This window comes from Pteronotus mesoamericanus, unplaced genomic scaffold, assembly GCF_021234165.1.
Source record: "Pteronotus mesoamericanus isolate MK-2021 breed Mesoamerican mustached bat unplaced genomic scaffold, CSHL_Meso_final contig_40, whole genome shotgun sequence".
Lineage (NCBI taxonomy): Eukaryota > Metazoa > Chordata > Mammalia > Chiroptera > Mormoopidae > Pteronotus > Pteronotus mesoamericanus.
In genome coordinates, this window is record NW_026555150.1 from 3,605,087 (window position 1) to 3,622,574 (window position 17,488).

Below are 17,488 nucleotides of genomic sequence, written 5' to 3' on the forward strand. Positions count from 1 at the left end.
ACATAATTTATGGGCACAGTAGCTAGACAGAAACATTTGCAGTGGAAAATTCCTTTCACTCCCTGGTTAAAGAATGGGGATAATTCTTCTGAACGGGAAAAATGTGCTTTGAAATATGTAAGCAAGAGGAAGGCAGAAAAAAAAATTAAAAGCGAGGAAGGCTATGTGAATATTTATAAAATCCTGATCTTTCTTGACTATTTCTAGGAAAAGGTACTCCGACATAAAATCTATTTGGGGGCTTTTCTGTTTTACTTAAAAAGAGAAAATAAGACTACAGGTGTTTCTTTCTGTTGTCAAGAGACACAGAAACTCCCTTCCCATCAAATTAAGGAAAAGCTACTGTATCTTAGACTTGGGAGGTCTTGTATAACTATTTCAGTATCTGTAAACATGAAGATAGAATAGTCTCTCCTCTCTGCTCGTTCCAAATCAATGGTTTGATCTTTAAATTTAAAATGTTGTATTAGTTGTTACACTAATAAAATGTCCTATTATTCAAATAGAATTATGCATGTTTTTCAAACTTGATTGTTTATCAAGATACTTCTTTTTTTAGAATATTTTCTTTTATTTATTTATTTTTTCACTGTACTTCTCTTTTTTTAATTGAATTTATTGGGGTGACACTGGTTAACAAAATTATACAGGTTTCAGGTTAAAGATACTTATTTTTAAAAAAAGATTTTATTTGTTTATTTTTAGAGAGGGGAGGGGAGGGAGAAAGAGAAGGAGAGAACAATGTGTGGTTGCCTTTCGAGCACCCCCCACCAGGGACCTGGCCTGCAACCCAGTCATGTGCCTTGACTGGGAATCGAACCGGTGACCCTTTGGTTCACAGGCCAGCACTCACTCCACTGAGCCACACCAGCCAGGGTAAGGTTTAAGATACTTCTGAAAGCTGTTTTCAGAATTCTTCCTTTTCCCTGATTAAGCACAAGTTTCTTTAAACAATTATTTTAAATTCTTTATAAAACAACAGTATTGCATTTAAGGAATTCCAAAATGGTTATGCCGACTTCTGGTTTGAATTTGGATATGGTCTTTCAAGAGATGGTATATGTGGTGCTTATATAAGTATATACTAATAATATTTTATTGTGAAGGCTTCATTACTTTTACCTGTAGAATCTGTTTTATAGGCTGTATCACTGAACTTTTATTAAATACCCAAGTAAATTTCAACTGAAATGAAAAAGGGTTTCCAAATTTCACAGAATCTTTATTTTACATTATTTATATAAATATTTAAAATTATAATCAGATTTGTTTATTACATTTGAGATCCAAGACAAGCACTCTGTCTTTATATTATACCTTTCTCATTTCTTCTTCTTAAAACTTCTGTTTTTACCCAATACATTATACATAAATTTTAAAAATTTCTGTTTTTAAAATTATGAAATGTCTTACATATACAGAAAAATATAAAGAATTATACAATAAACTCCCATGTACCCATCACCCAGCATTGTCAAATCTTATGTTTCCCATATTTACTGAAGACACATTTTTGAATTTTTCATTAAATTTATTTGGGTGACATTGGTTAATAAGATCATATGGGTTTCAAGTGTACGATTTCTATAATACATTATCTGCATATTGCATTGTGTGTTTATCACCGAAAGTCACATCCCCTTCTGTCACCATATATTTGACCCCCTTAAGCCTTATTCCCTCCCCTCCACCCCCGTTCCCACTGGTAACCACCATACTGTTGTCTGTGTCTATGAGTTTTTGTTTGTCTTGTTTGTTCATTTGTTGCTTTCAGTTTTATATCCCACACATAAGTGAAATCATATGGTCCTTGAGTTTTTCTGTCTGACTTATCTCGCTTAGCATGATATTCTCAAGATCCATCCATGATGAAACACTGCCATTTTTTAAAGAAGAAATAAGAGTTTTCAGATACAGTTAAAGTTTCCTGCCTCCATTCATTTCCTGTCTTCCTTTCTCAGAAGTAGCCACAATCATGGATTTGATGCTTTTCACGTCCATGCATGTTTTCACGTCTTTACTACATATGTGTCTATGCATAAACTGTATAGAAGATCAGTAGTAAAGGCAGTGTAATACAGTGAATAAGCTCACAAACATTAGAGCCAGAGGTGGTCTGGAATATCTGCTGTATGTGTTACTGAACATCATTTTCCTCCTCCATAAAATGGAAAATGATAATTTGTACCTCATGAGGTTGTTCTGAGGATTAAATAAGTTGATACATAGGAAGCATTTAGAACATAATACACTAACCATAATGTGTTAGCTATTATTCTGCACCTTGTTTTTTATATAACATTTTTGAGATTTATTCATGTTGATACATGTAGCGCTAGTTTGTTTTTACAACTGCATAGTATTCTATCATATGAATATACTGTCATATATCTACTCTTCTGTGATAGACATTTAAATTGTTTCCATTATAAAAAGTGTTGCAATGGACATCCATATACATGTCTTCTTGTGCACATATATGAGAGAATTTCTCTCTGGTTCTTCATCTTTAATTCTTTCCAAAAAAATACATTTTTATAAAATATGCCATTGATTTCTTTCTCACAACAGAGGAGATATGTGTTCAACCCTTTCTGGTGTTTTCAAAATCAGCAGTGTTTGTGACTTTCTAAATGTTTGCAGCTATCCTCTTGAGCATCAAAATCACAATTTGGTTGAAGTAATGATGTCGTGACAGCAAATACTGGTCTTATTAATTAATTTTTACTGCCTCTTATTTTTCACATAATCCTATCTGCATATTGAAAGATAGAACTTGATCTCCAACCAAATAGGATAACATTTTTATACTATGTATAAAAAATGTGATTGATCACTATACTTCAAAGGTTTTTGAGATCTATGTCACAACAATTGTAAGTAATGAATGGCTTTTCAAACTCTGACTGTTTTATTATTTCTCCTTGGGAAAAGACTGAATTGGTCAAGTGGGTGTTTTATTGGTCTTAACTTGCTGAATGGTAGGCTGTAAACCCTAAGAATGTTTCAACAACTCATAAAGGAATAAAGACCTCAGTTAAAAAGTCTCTGATGATTGGGATTCTTAGACTACTAACCTCATTATGTTTCATCTGGCAGTCTTTTTGAAAATTTATTCAAATTTTATAACTCCCTCATTCTGAAGATTGTAGGAAAGTGTTTATTTCTAGAGAAATAGGGACAAACAACTCTGATGGCCTTTTTTTTTTTTTTTGGCATTTTCTTGTGCTACTAATTGGCACACTGCTCCTTTAAGAATATCTAATGGGAAAAAAAAAAGAATATCTAATGGCTATAATGTTTTGCCCTGTAAAGTGACTTTAAATTGATTCTCAAAGTATTTGATAAACCGTATTTGAATCTGAACGAAAAAAAATCTCAGTAAAGACTCCAAGGCTGATCTCATTTTATCATTTAGCACCTAGACATTTAGATGCGCCACCCTCTGTGGAACAAGTCGTCTACTTTCTTTGCTGGTAGCCAGCTCTTCGTTTACAATTCTAAGAAAATACTCATCAGGTTTTATATTTACTTTATAAGTAAATCAGAAAGCATCTTTGGAAAAAGACTATGTGAAAGACATTCCAAGCCAATGGAAATATTAACTGTTTATTGAGCCCCCAGTTTTATCTATTGAGCATCTACTCTTAAAATGAGTAAGCATACTATGTTTGGTCACGAAGCAGAAAATTATGATCTGGTATCTAAATCTGGCCTGGAAAGTGTGTTCTCTAATGGTGTCAAAAATACCTGCCTTGCCTGGTGTGGCTCGGTTAGTCAGGGGTCATCCTGCAAACTGAAGGATCACCAGTTCGATTCCCGGTCAGGACAGATGCCTGGGTTGCGGGTACGGCCTGGTCAGGGCATTTATGAGAGGGAACCAATCGATATTTCTCTCTCACATCGATGCTTCTCTCCTTCTCTTTCTCCCCCCCTTCCTCTCTCTAAAAAATAAATAAATAAAATCTTAAAAAAAATAGCCCATGGCTTGGGGATGAGAGCACTATGGTGCTGCTCATAACTCTTTCACTGGATATTGTGTAATAGTCGGGATGTTCATCTCTTTTTTTAAAAATAAATGTTTATTTATTAATTGATTTGAGAGAGAGAAAGACAGAGAGACAGAGAGACAGAGAGAGAGAGAGACATTGATTTGTTGTTCTACTCATTGATGCGTTCATTTGTTGATTCTTGTATGTGCCCTGACCGGGGGTTGAACCCACAATCTTGGGGTATCGGGAAGACACTCTAACCAACTGAGAAACCCAACCAGGGCAGGGATGTTCATCTCTTGACTCTTCAGTTTCTTTTCTGAAAAGTGAGGGGGCTGGTCTGGATGCTTTTCTATGTATCTTTCATACAATTCTATGAATTGTAAGGAAGGAACCAATTTTGAATGTAGTATTCAAGAGAGACCTTATGGAGAACATAAGGTTTCACAAAGTCCCATGAAGAATTCAGATGCTTGGGAGGTAAGTGGTGTTTGGGTCTAACTAAACCGGTCCCATTCCATCCATGCTCTCATGAAGGGTAGGAGCTCCTTCTCTTTCAGCTGTGTAGTATTCCATTGTGTAAATGTACCATTGTGTTTTTTTTTATCCACTCATTTACAGTGTAGGGAAAATGGAGAAAACTGTACTTGAACAACAATAAAAAAGAAAAACCAACTGGTCCCTACTGCTAGATATGTGATTGCTTTTAGTTTACAGTGTACAATAACTACAAAACTAGGATAATGTATATATTTGCATACTTTCTTGAGAAAGTAAGCTTGAAAGATATTTGGAGGTGGCTAGAGAATGGCAGGTTAAAATATATTGTTATTATTATTGAGCATTTAATAGCACTAGTTTCTTTTCAATGTATCAACTCAGGTTAAAAGCAAAATACAATAGCTTATCAATTACAACACCACAAAAAATTTCATGAATCTCGACATTTTCTTTCATTTTGATCCATGGCAAATATATTTGAACAACTGGTTCCCCAGATCTCTCCGATCTATAGCATTTGCTGATTTTCATGGTGTAAATGCTCTCACCATGGCTGATTTCAAGCTCCCAATGTGGGCTCACTAACTGGAGTTGGGGAGACATGTGCACAATTAGCTCTTGTGAGCCAGTGCTAGCACGCTCTAGCACACCGCCCTAATATATGATGTGTATACAAGGAATATATTTACCTTTCTTTCTGAACCACTTGAGTTAAGTTACTGACATAAAGCCACTTTTACCCTTCAATATTTCGGTGTGTATCTCTTAAAAATAAAGACATCCTCCTAATAACCACAATATGATGATCAAAATCAGGAAATTAACATGAATACAGTACTATTATACAATCTATTAGACCTTATTCAAATTTTGCCAATTGTGCCAATAATGTCCTTTATAGCTTAAAGAAAGATTTAATCTAGTATTGTCTATATTTTGGGGATAAAATGTGTTATCCCAGAAATTTCTATCTCTAGCCCTCTTCCACTTTGCAAATCCTCCTTCGTCCTTTCTTCACACCTCTTCATCTTTCTACAAGCACTTCTAGCATTAATTTCTAGTGTCTAACATTAGAAGTGCTATCAGCATATAACAGCAAACGTGCTACCAATGATAGACTTCAAATGCTGACAGTGGTTCAAATGTCTGAATTTTACTTAATGTTGGTAGTTACTAGTCACAAATACTGCACTTAAATTCAGGGACTAGTCTTTGTTGTCAATGATGTTACTGTCCTTCTTAGTTATTAATAAAGCTTTGCTTTATAAGCTTGCATGCATGCCAATAAAAGAGAGTCTTATTGGAGGTTCTGGGCAATGCTAATTTTATTTATTTTTTTGAGAACTTTTATGAGTTTATTTGAGCCAAACTGATGACATATGCTGGGGAACAAGATCTTAAATGCTCCGGCTGGGCAATGCTAATTTTAACCAAATCACTTTCAGCAATATAGGGAAATAACTTAAAAATGTTTATTTTGGGGGAATGTGTATGTATCTTATTCTGCTAACAATGATGTTTCTGCTTCCAAAAACTATTGCTATTTCTGTAAAAACTAATACCCAGCAACAATGCCACAACAGCAACACAATGAATAATGTAATCATTAAATGTGTATGGGGTTAAAATGATAAATGTCTCCCAAACATATTGAAAAATCATGCATCACAATAGAACCTTTAAAGTAATCCATAAGTCTGAGTTGATAGGTCTGCTTGTGCCTTGATCAGTCTTTTTTGTTGTTCATCGAATGTTGGCACTCAACAAATAATGCAAATGTCATCCGTCTACACAAGCAAATCCTGTGACATGTTTAACTACTTACAATACAAATAACTAGGGCCAGTGCCAGCATTAACGGATGAAAGAATTAGCTGCTGATAGGAATGATTTATTTTGGCTAATATTTCTCAAATGATTTAAGCAGAAGGCAGAGGGAAGTTTTTTCCTTGAAATCTCCAGAGAGTCAGACCAAGTTTCGACTTTGCTTCCATGGAGATCTGGCCTTTAGTGACGGCTGTGCCTCTACATGCAAAAGGGAAAAAAGCAGGAAAACCAAATGGATTATGAAGACAAAACAAAGACGTTCACTGAAATTATTATCTTATTTCAGGCTACAAAGCACATATGTCCTAAGTCCTGAGTACACTTTCACGGCCCCATCACCTCTCAGACTGTCTATCCCTTTGCACTCCATCAAACAGAGACATCTTTCTAAAATGTCCAACCAACCATGTTGCCTCCATGGCTTCCCATTGCCAGGATACCAAGTTTCTTCCTTAGCATGGCATTCCAAGAGCCCTCTGTGTTTGGGCTCCTGCCTATATCTCCAGTGTAAACATCTCCAGGTCTCCTTTTGATAGAGCTCTCTGCCCTCCCCTTCCTAGGTGTTACCCAAAGGAACTACCTGTAGTTCCAGAAGGAGAGGGGCTCTGTGTTTTGACTTTCCATGCCTTTGTTCACACTCCTCCCTGGGCAATGCTCTTTATCTTTTGTTTGCCTAATGACTACTGTGTTATTTCAACTCTTACCTTCCTTATAAACCCTTTCTGGCTCCTGCCCACATTCACCTTTGTACACACATTCTACTTGGTCAAACTTCTATAATAACACCGATAGCACTTGATTGGATTTGTTTGATCCTATTTTCTCTTAATAGGTTGCAAACTCTTTGAGGTCAAGGACCATAAATTATTCATCTATCACCAGCCCCTAGTCTATCCTGTGTCTAGCACATAGAAGGCACTCAGTTTTTATTTACCAGTATCACCCAAGAAGTCAATAAAAAACAACAGAGTAAAATAGAGAAGGCAGTCAGTAAATACTGTAGAATGAACAATTGTAACTTGAATTATCTAGACAGCCACTGTCCAATACATAGCCACTAGCCACGTGTGGCTACTTACATTTAAATTTTAATTAAAAGAAAAATTCAGTTCCTCAGTCACACTAGCCACATTTCAAGTGCTTAGTGGCTACTTGTGGTTACCGTACTGAACCACACAGATTATAGAAACTGCCATCATTGCCAAAATATCTATTCCATAGAGCTGATCAAGATAATTATTTTTTCATTTCAATTTAATAGACGTTGATTTCTACTATATGCTAACATTTGTGCTAGGCATGGTGGTTATAGCAAATGGTAGTAAAACATTGTTATTATTGTTTCTATTATTATTATTATTTACGAGGCATTCAAAATCTGGTAGGGAGAAACCTTGCAAAATGTGAGAAATTATTTCCATATTGGGACATCGGGGGAGATTTCAGAGTTGTTTTTTTTTTTCACCTAAACTGGGCGTTTGAGAATGGAGAGAATTCGAGTGGGGCAAACTCAGAAAATGAACAGAAAATAGTGTGAGCAAATGTACAGAAGTGGGAAAGTACTAGGAAAATGGGAAGTAATTTAGTTTGCTTAGAATGTATAGTATATGAGCAGGGAGTGATTGTTTCATTTATTCATTCCTTCAATCATTGAGTAAGTAATTTTGGAGCCCCTATCCTGTTTTAGGTTCTATACTAAGCATTGGGGATACAACAGTGACCTATACAGACATTGCCCCAGTAGAGTTCACAGTTATACGTGATGAGATTTGGATGAGGCTGCAAGGTAAGGAAAGCTACCCTACAGAGTTTGTACTTTGGTCCTCAGGCCCTCACACTCAAAGTGTGGACTTTATTTATTTTTTATTTTCAAAGTGTGGACTTTAGAACAGCAATGTGGGCTGGGCATGACCTGGGAGTTTGTTAGAAATGCACAATCTCAGGTCCTACCCTAAACTCAGACTTACTGAATCAGACTTTGTATTTTCGCAAGATCCCTAAGTTATTCTTAAGCATAGTAACATTTGAGGAGCACTGTTGTAGGCTGGTAATTTTCAACAGGTGTGCCACAAGAATTACAACATACAATACCTGACTATTTAGTCAGGATTACTGACCTCTTTTCTTTTCGATTGTCAAATATAAAAATGTCAACAGCCATCACAATAGCCGTCGAGTGTGAATGAATAAAAATTATACCTCTTTTTGTCAGGTAGGCACAAAATGTACTTTTGGTCTGCTGAAAAATTTTAGTAATTAATTTATGTGTGCCATGAGATGAAAAAAGGTTGAAAATCACCGTTGTATGCCAACTGAGCCAATTAGATAGTATGTAGGCGAACAAGTTAAGAGTAAGTAAGGCAGTAGGAAGGCGGCAAGTAAGCAAGCATAAGAGTAAGGAAAGTAGTATTCAAATCGGTATTGGGTTGGATGTAAAAGAAACTGGTCATAGGACTAGCACTGTAGCTCAGATGAGAGGTGGGAGGGGTTGCATGTGAGAGACATCAAATCTTTTGTTTATAGATATACCTTCAGTTTCATTAGCTCATACTGGAAAGATTGTATGTTATTTGGAGTAAAAAAAACTCAGCAGATTCTGTAATATGGAACTTGAGATGTCTTAAAAAGGTGCCAGGTATTTGTTGTAGACAACGCTTATTGGTATGTCTATTTCCTGTTGACGCCACAGGTCCATGGTCTACTCCTGAGTGTTGAAGTATCAGTTCATACAGGGGTAATGATAAGGATCCCGGAAATCAAGTCATTATATCCAAGTTAACCAAAAGCTGATTTGTAAACTACAAATTCAGTTTATTAATTACAGTGGAGTAATTACTTTTCTACTACCCAGATATCTTTTATTACCAGCATTAAAATTTTTATTACAACTTATTTTGAAATAGTTTAGGACTCACAAGAAGTTACAAAAATAATACAGACAATTCCAATGTACCCTTCACGCAGCTTTCCCCAATAATAGATTACATAACCATAGTACTTGCCAAACCCAGGATGTCCACACTGATATAATACTATGAATTCAAGTACAGACCTTATTTGGATTTCACCATTTTTTTCATGCACTCGTGTGTGTGTGTGTGTGTGTGTGTGTGTGTGTGTGTAGTTCGATGAAATTTTATCACACGTGTAGATTTAAGTAAACATCATCAGAATCAGGAAACACAGCTGTTCCATCACCACAAAGATGCTCCCTACCATTACTCCTTAATATTACACCCTTCCCTCCACCCCGACCCTTGCTTACCGCTATCTGTTCTCCATCACTATAATTTCATCATTTTGAGATTATGTAGTGGAATCACACAATGCATAACTCTTTGAGATTGATTTTTTTTTAACCACTAAGCAGAATGTCCTTCAGGTCCACCCAAGTTGACACATGTGTCAGTAGGTCCTTCTTGTTGCTCAGTAGTATTCCGTTGTAAGAATGTACCACAGTTTGTTTAACCATTTTACCAATTGATGGACCTTTGGGTTGTTTTCTGTTTTGGGCTTTAACAAGTAAATCTGCTATGAGCATTTGTGTACAGGTTTTTGTATGAACGTAAGTTTTCATTTCTTTAGGATAAATGCTCAGGAGAGATCGCTGGGTCATATGGTAAGTAGGTATGTTTAACTTCATAAGAAAGTGCCACATTATTTTCTGGAGTAACCAGTACAAGATCTTAAAAATTACATGAGTAATTTATGTAAAAATTACATAACTGTAAAAAATTACCATAAGGTAATAATATATAAACTAAAAAGCAAAATTACAAGCCCTGAAGCCCTGCACCGACCCAGATATATAACTGTGTTTATATTTCCTGTATATTCTACAAGGATATTTTATGCATGTGCAAGCACATATATATGTATATAAATATATATATTCACAAATGAGATCACACTATACAAGCTATATGCAACTTGTTTTTTTGGTTACTTAACATCTTTTAGACCTATTTGCATGTCAGTAAATAAGTATATGCTTGTTTTAATGGTGGGCAAAGAACTCCATTGTACGGATGGATGTACCATGATTTCTTTAATCAGTCCCCTAATGATACCTTTTTTATTGTTTTTCTTCATTACAAAGCTGTAATGAAAATCTCTCTACATACGTTATATCTTTGTGTAATTTGCATGACTGAAATGAAAATGCTAGCTTAATTTTACATGTTGAGATACTTTTTAAAAATGGTTTACACTCCGCCAATGATATATGAGAATTCTTAGTTCCTCATCAACACTGAGTATTATCAAAACTTTAAACTTCTGCCCCTCTTGTAAAAGTGGAATTTAATTTGCATGCCTTAGTGGTGAATGAAGTTGAGTGCTGTTTTATATATTTGCCATCTGCATTTCTTGTCCAAAAAGTTAGCTGACTTTATATTATCCTTTGTCTGTTTTTCTATTGGAGTATTTTTATGTTATTGATTTGTGACAGTTCTTCATAGATGAAGGAAATTAAACTTTTTCATTCATGTAGCAAATATTTTCTCACAGCTTATAGTTTATCTTTTAACTTTGTTATTTCAATACTACTTAAAATTTCCATGAACTCAAATGTATCCATTTTTAGGCTTCTGAATTTTATGTCATGTTCAGAATGGCTTTAGAAAATACAAAATACATATGTATGCTGTCTAGAGTAGAAGACTATCTGGAAAACCGAATTTGTAATCAGAAGCTTGCTCCATTTGTATGGAGTCAGAGCAAACAGAATTGTGAGATGCTTTTTTCAGACTATGGGAAGGCTGGAGGATTATCTCTGCTACACTGTGGGGTATGCATTTCTAGTGACCAGAATATTTTTGCATTAAATAGTGTCTTGCCCCTTACACAGTATCAAATGTGGTAACTGTTCAACTTCCCTCTTTCAGTATTTATCCGGCACCAAAAGCTTCTGCCGTTAAAATATTATTTCATGAAGGACATGCTACAAATAATTCAGATTAAAACTTACTTTATTTATATCAGTTACATATTTCATTTGATGGCATTTTCTTACATTTTCCTCAAATTATTAGGGTGCACTTTGGTCTTTCAGTACCCTATGAAATAAACTCCACTTCTTAGGATAGGACTGGAGCACACAGCACGGTGATCCGCACATATTGAAGACTCAATAAATATTTTTGAATGAGTCCTAGGGAAAAAAAGAGGGGGTACTGCGAAACACTCTTTAATATCAGTATAAATTTGCTACAAAATTTTTCTGATATTATACCAGTTAGTTACTATTCTTTTTCAGTGGCATTTTTCACAAAATGAAAGTTAAGTTTACAAAGCAGAGGAACTTCTTAAAGTATAAAATTTTAAGTCTCAGCTGCTACATAATCAGCCGAGAATGTAAATTTATAAAATAAATGAAAAGACTGCACTATGTACTATAAATGTGATGTTTAGAGCAGAAAATCAGTAGTTTTTAGCTAATACTAAAACAGGAAATCATTTAATATCAATTGATATTAAATTGGCACAATTGAACTAAATTAATGTAAAATGATTTGGTACAGAGCCCACTTTTTCTATTACTTTAAGTGGAATTTTGCATTAACTTATATAACTGTAAATTTTCCACTACTCTCTAATGTTCTAGCTGCATCATTCTGTAACTTGAATCTATTAAAAACTGTATAACATTCTACCAAAGATGGTCTATAAAAGAAATGGAAATTTATTTCAAATAGTATTGCACTGCCCAAAGCTTTAGAGGTAAGTAAAAATGTCTCCGATTTTATTTCTTGATATTGATATTTAAATGTTTCTGTTTAACTTATATTGTTTGGTTTATTAAATATACCATAACTCTTTTTTTAAGTTGCAGGAAAAACCCAGTTAAGTACAGAGGATGGGAGAGAAAGTAAGACACAGGCGTGGAAGGAATAGAATTTAAGGACTATAAATACTCATTACATTGCATTAGGAATGCTTTAGACGTGATATTGGGTGACATCTCCATGATTTACAGGGGGCTTGCATTATTTCTCATTTGAAAAATGTCTTGTTATTAATTACATTTATCCCTTTTGTTCTAATTGAAAGAAGTTTAATATTAAAAGATATTTTTAACCAAAAATAAAAAAAAAAAGAACGAAGAGCTAACTAAACGATTGCATGAATCTGGGAACTTCTATAACAGCAATGGAGACACTGTAATAGGTCACTTCTTCCTGTCCTAGGAAAAGCTGCGCTTCGGAGGCGTCAGGCCCTCCCCGAGTTTATCTTCTCCGCCTAGAAAGTTCTTGGCAGTCAAAGGGCCGGGAAGCTGGACTGAAACACACACACACTGGCGAAGAGTGATAAAGACTTAAGTTAACTGGGGTCGAAGGAGCGGAAGGGGTCCTTTCGCACTTCAAACATCTTGGGGGAGGGGTACGGAGGCAGAATAAGGAACCAAAATTCTTAAAGTGGCGAGGCCACCCCCGCCCACGTTTCCAGGAAGACGGTGGATAAGCGGAGGAGGCGATGAAGACCTCGTAGATCCCCCGGTTTCTTTTACCCGAATTTCGATTTCCCTCCACTTCGCTCGGTCCCATCCTCCCACCCCACAGCCCCAAGAGTCGAGAATAAATTGGTCGGGCGCCCGGCCTAACCTAGCAGTAGCCCAGTTCCCTGGTCTCCCAAACCCAGGAGAGAGACCACGTTTTCTGGGAGACGGGAATAGTGAGTTGTAATGAAAAAAATATTTTTTTCCAGTGCTAGGTCTTCCTGGTAGAGAATTAGCTCGCTTTCTCGCCACACTGTAAGCAAAAAGCACACAAAACAAAAACTTACAAAGCAAAACCCCTAAGTCACTTGGGATCAGGTGCCAGAGGTAGGCAAGTTGAGTCGTTTTGGTGGGAAGGAGTAAGGGAAGGCGGGGAAGCGAGGGTTCGGGAACTAGGGCCATGGCCCCTTGCCGGGGCGTGTCAGAGGAGGGAACGTCGCAGGGTGATGCCCGACTGAACTGCTATCTCGGGCTGGGCGGGGGACCGTGAGGCGCGGGGAACTAGTCGCGAGCGAGCCCGCTTTCTGATTTCCCACGGCCCGCCGCTCCGCCGGACATTCCTACCGTCCTCCCGTCGACCCCCCGAAAAGAAATAGGAAACGCGGCCCCATCGGGTCCGCGGCGGAAGCGCTGCCAAACGCATGAGTAAGTCAGGCGCGGGCACGGCACCTTGTTTACCCCACTCGGCGGCGCGCCCCTGCGGGCGCCCCATTTGGAGGCGGTGTCCGAGACGCTGCACCCGAGAGGCAGCCGGCCGCGATTGGCTGGTGACTGGGAGGGGGACGCGGGGTGGGAGGACTAGGAGCCCGGCCCTGCAGTACCAGCGCGCTGCCGCTAGATGCCGCTCCCTCCCAACGGGAGCCGGGCGCGGGTTCGTGGCCGACAGATGGCGCCTGCGCGTTCCATTCGCCTCCAAGTCGCCGAAGAGCGAACACCCCAAACAATCCCGAAGCGCCACCAAAAAAAAAAAAAAAAAAAGAAAGAAAAAAAAGAAAAAAAAACCCCGCCGGATCCGACCGCCACTTTCAAAACCCCCCACCGCTCTAGAACCGCGGGAGCTTCCGTCCCTGAGTAGAATTCGAGGGTGTAAAGAAGAGGAAGGGGAAAATATCTTGTACCAGCCCAGGGGTGAAGAAGCCCCCGGCCTGAGAAAGAAGGAAGGAGGAGTGGGGGAGGCGAACAGTCTCGTTGCTGCCTCTGTGTACGCTGAGGGGGGAGGTAAGTTATAAAATGGCGGAGGCGAAGCTTCTAGAAGTTTGGAGGGGCACCCGGAGGGCGCGGGGCCCACCGTGAGGTGTGTATGGTTGAAACAGGGCGCGGGAGAGGAGTTGGGAGGGAAAGCGATTGGGCGCCCCGTTGCCATTTAATTTCCCGTCTTCTTCCTTTGCCCCCAGCGGGGCCAGCCGTGGAGCGGGTAGCAAAGTCAAAGGCGGGGGGACTCCTCTTCGTCCCCGCATAACCCCCAGCCCTTCTTTCTCTCTTGTCGCCCCAAGTCCTTACCTCCACACTACCAAGGAACTTCCAACCCCCTTCCTACCTCCTACTCTTAGAGTGGCTTTCTACCGCAGGACTCTTCTTTTGGACTACCCTCGCTGAAGATTTTCTCTTCCTTCCCTCGCCCCACTCTCCCTCGGGGCCTCTACGGAGGACCCCCCCAATTGGTGGCCCAAAATGGAGAACGCGGAGCAGCGCAAGATGGAGGCTCCGCTTGTCTGTGTAGCATTAGATTTAGGTGCCTTTTCTCCGGCAGGCTCTTAAGGCTGGGAGAGCCAAAACTGGAGGTGGGGTGTAGTGCAAGCCTAGTCGGGGTAGGCTAGCCGGGGAGGTTATGAGTGGGTGGGGGGAGCGCGGTATGGTGGTGAGGGGAAGGAAGAGAGCAAAATGGTGGTGCTGGGAACTTGGGGGGAGGGGAGGAGAGGAGGCTCGGTTGTGTATATTTGGGCCTCGGACCGAGGGAGGCGAGGGAAAATCTACTCTGATCACACCCCTCCCTCGTGCCCCCTCCCTTCTCTCTTCCCCTCCTTCCTTTCCTCCCTCCCTCCTCTCCCTCCCTCTCTTCCTCCCTTCCTAGAGAGGGAACAACATTCATGTGACGGGCCCCTCGGCTTCTCCCCCGCCCCATCATCTCCAGCGCGTGGTGGGGAAACTGCTTGGGAAAGCGGTTGGCATCGATCTCTCCATCCCTTCCGAGGCCCGACTTCGGTCAGTTTTGTTTGGGCAACAATTTTATAAATAGGTTGGGATCTGGCGGTATTGGCCCCCTCGTGCAGCCCTTGCCCCGAAGGGGGCCCTGCTTGGTTGGCATGGGAGGAGGGGGGGAAGGGCGGGAGTGGAAGGCTGTTTGTTGGGGGGTTTTGGCGCCACTTTTGTTTTAGTTTTAGTGCTGCTTTTCGTTCCCACCCCCACCGGCGCTGTCTTTCTCAAGATACGAACTGAGCTGATCCTTGCCCCAGGTAGGCAGCTTCTCCTTTTTCCCTCCACACTTTTATTCTGGCTGGGGGTTGACTTTCTTTTTCCTTCTTTCCCGTACCCGATGATCTGTGCACGGCGATCTTAGGGACGAAAAGGGTCGGACGAGCCACGGGAGAGAGGTGTGAGAAACAGCATCAAGTAGTTCCGCAAAACTTTGAGCCCCGTTCCCATTTTCTTCTGGCCTACATTCGTAAACGTATTGATCAGTTCTGCCCTTATTATTATTATTTTTTTTTTGTCGCGAGAATGTCTTGTTTTGCCTTTAGTTTCTTTTTAATGAACCGCTGTACTTTCGACATTTAGTTTTCGCTCCCCCTTGGTGGATTTTTAGTCCTTAACGGTAATGGGTTTTATCGTGGGCTTTTTGGTGTGTGCTGCAGTGTTCAGCTTTAATTTTTAATATTGCATTAGTTTCAGCCAGTTTGTGACTTTCTCCGTGGCCTAGAAATGTTTTCTGTTGTTGACTACCACCCCCCCTCTCTTGGATGTAGTTTTTAAATTAAGGGTCATGGTGTTTGATTAAATGGTTATTTACAGTTTACATGATATACCTATTAGAAACTTTTGATCTGTAGGATTAGGTTTAAGTAAACGAAAAGCTTGCTGGTTTGAAATGGTTCCTTAAAATGCGCGGGCCGCCCTCCCCCCTCCCCCGCGCGCCCCGTGTAGCCCCATCTTCCCCTCACACCGGTGTCAGTTCCGACCCCTTTTCTCCCTCGGACCGCCGTATTTCACAGCAGCCACACCCTGTATTTGTCTCTGTAGATTGCACTCATTATCAGGTTAATTTCGGGACTTAAACCACCATGATGGGACTTGCTTAAGCACAAGCTTCTTTTCCTGTTTAGTCCTAGTGGTTAGTGTCGAAAGAGGAATAATCGAGGTTTCTTGATGAAACCTGGTGCAGTCCAACCTCTGCTTTTTTTTTTCTGTTGTCTTTTTCCTACTCCGGGCTGTTGGCGGTGTCAGCACCGCTGCTGGGGGCGGGGGTGGAGGGGAGAAAGAGTCGGGTTACCGAAGTGCGTCATTCCTGGCTCTAGCTGGGCCTGCTCGGGAGCTGCTGGTGTTTGTTACTGTCCTCGCAGCACTTTCCTGCCAACCTTCTCTCTCTGCGTATTGGTTAGGAGCAAAATCAGGAGGCGGTCTCCTAATTCTATCTGTAGCCTAGCGCGTTACGTTTAAGGGTATATGTGAACTTATTTTTTTAAAAAACCCGGTCCTGGAAAGTGGAGACATTGCTGTTTAATGACATACAATTCAGGTAGTTTAGACTTGCTTTCATATATTTTCCAGTGAACTGTGGGGTTAATTTTGAACATTTTCAACCACTTATGTTAAAATGCCTGGTTTTCTTTCTACATTGATATGAATCTATAATTAGGGATCAGAAGGACCAGCTAAGCCATAAGTGTTCAGCGGTTTTTCAAGTGGTTGAATTGCAATTTTATGACACATTATGTTAAATAGTCTGTTTTTTTTTCCATTTTGAGCTAAGATGCTACGTGAATGCAAGCTAATTACACATGTTTAGGTTCAGTGTCATCACATATTCCTATTTACCCTTTTAGATACAGTTTTAAATCTGGCCTTTTGATCTTATGGACTTCATTAAACTTCTTAAAGATGACTCTTTGTTTTTAACCGAATTCTTAAATTTACCACCTACCAAGGAGTTGTGTAGGGGGGGAGCTTTACAGCTGCGCTGTTAGATTCTCGTCTTGCTATTCTCAGTGTACTTACTGAGGTCAGTGTCTTCCTCTTCATTCTTTTCTGAAGATAGTAATTGGGGGAGGGAATAGGGGAAGGCAGAGAGCACACGAAAGTGGCCTGGAGTTGATGATTGCAGTGGCATGAGTGAGTACAGGAGAGCTCATTGCACTGTTATTCTCTTGACTTTTGTATGTACTTTTAACTTCCATAATTCAGCGAATCTGAAGATTTCAAGCTGTCTTGCAATTTTGGTGTAATAACTTAAATTTATGTTTACAGATCAGGTTATTTGCATGGGAAACTTGGCCTTGTGTGTAATTATACAATGCCTAATCAACTTTCAAAAAATACTTAAATTGAACAGTATAGAATGAGCAACATAAACACGGATAAATTGAACTTTAAATATTTGTAACTTTGTTTGAATGTGCTCTACTTTTAGGTTCTTTAAAAAAAAATTTTGAAAACAGGAAAATTCCATTGCCAAATT

General features: G+C 39.4%; 1 protein-coding gene across 6 annotated transcripts in view; it reads left to right on the forward strand.

The window, feature by feature from the left end:
- Positions 1 to 13,726: 13,726 nt before the first annotated feature.
- The window catches only part of STAG2 (STAG2 cohesin complex component), a 122,519-nt gene continuing 118,757 nt past the window's right edge, over positions 13,727 to 17,488 (forward strand). For 3 of the 6 annotated variants that reach the window (XM_054576992.1, XM_054576997.1, XM_054576996.1), the window contains exon 1: positions 14,867 to 15,018. The gene's annotated coding sequence lies outside the window, so the exon portion shown is untranslated. Of the gene's footprint in view, positions 14,035 to 14,438; positions 14,598 to 14,866; positions 15,019 to 17,488 lie in introns of those variants that run through there. The other 3 variants (XM_054576995.1, XM_054576994.1, XM_054576993.1) reach the window with 3 other exon arrangements.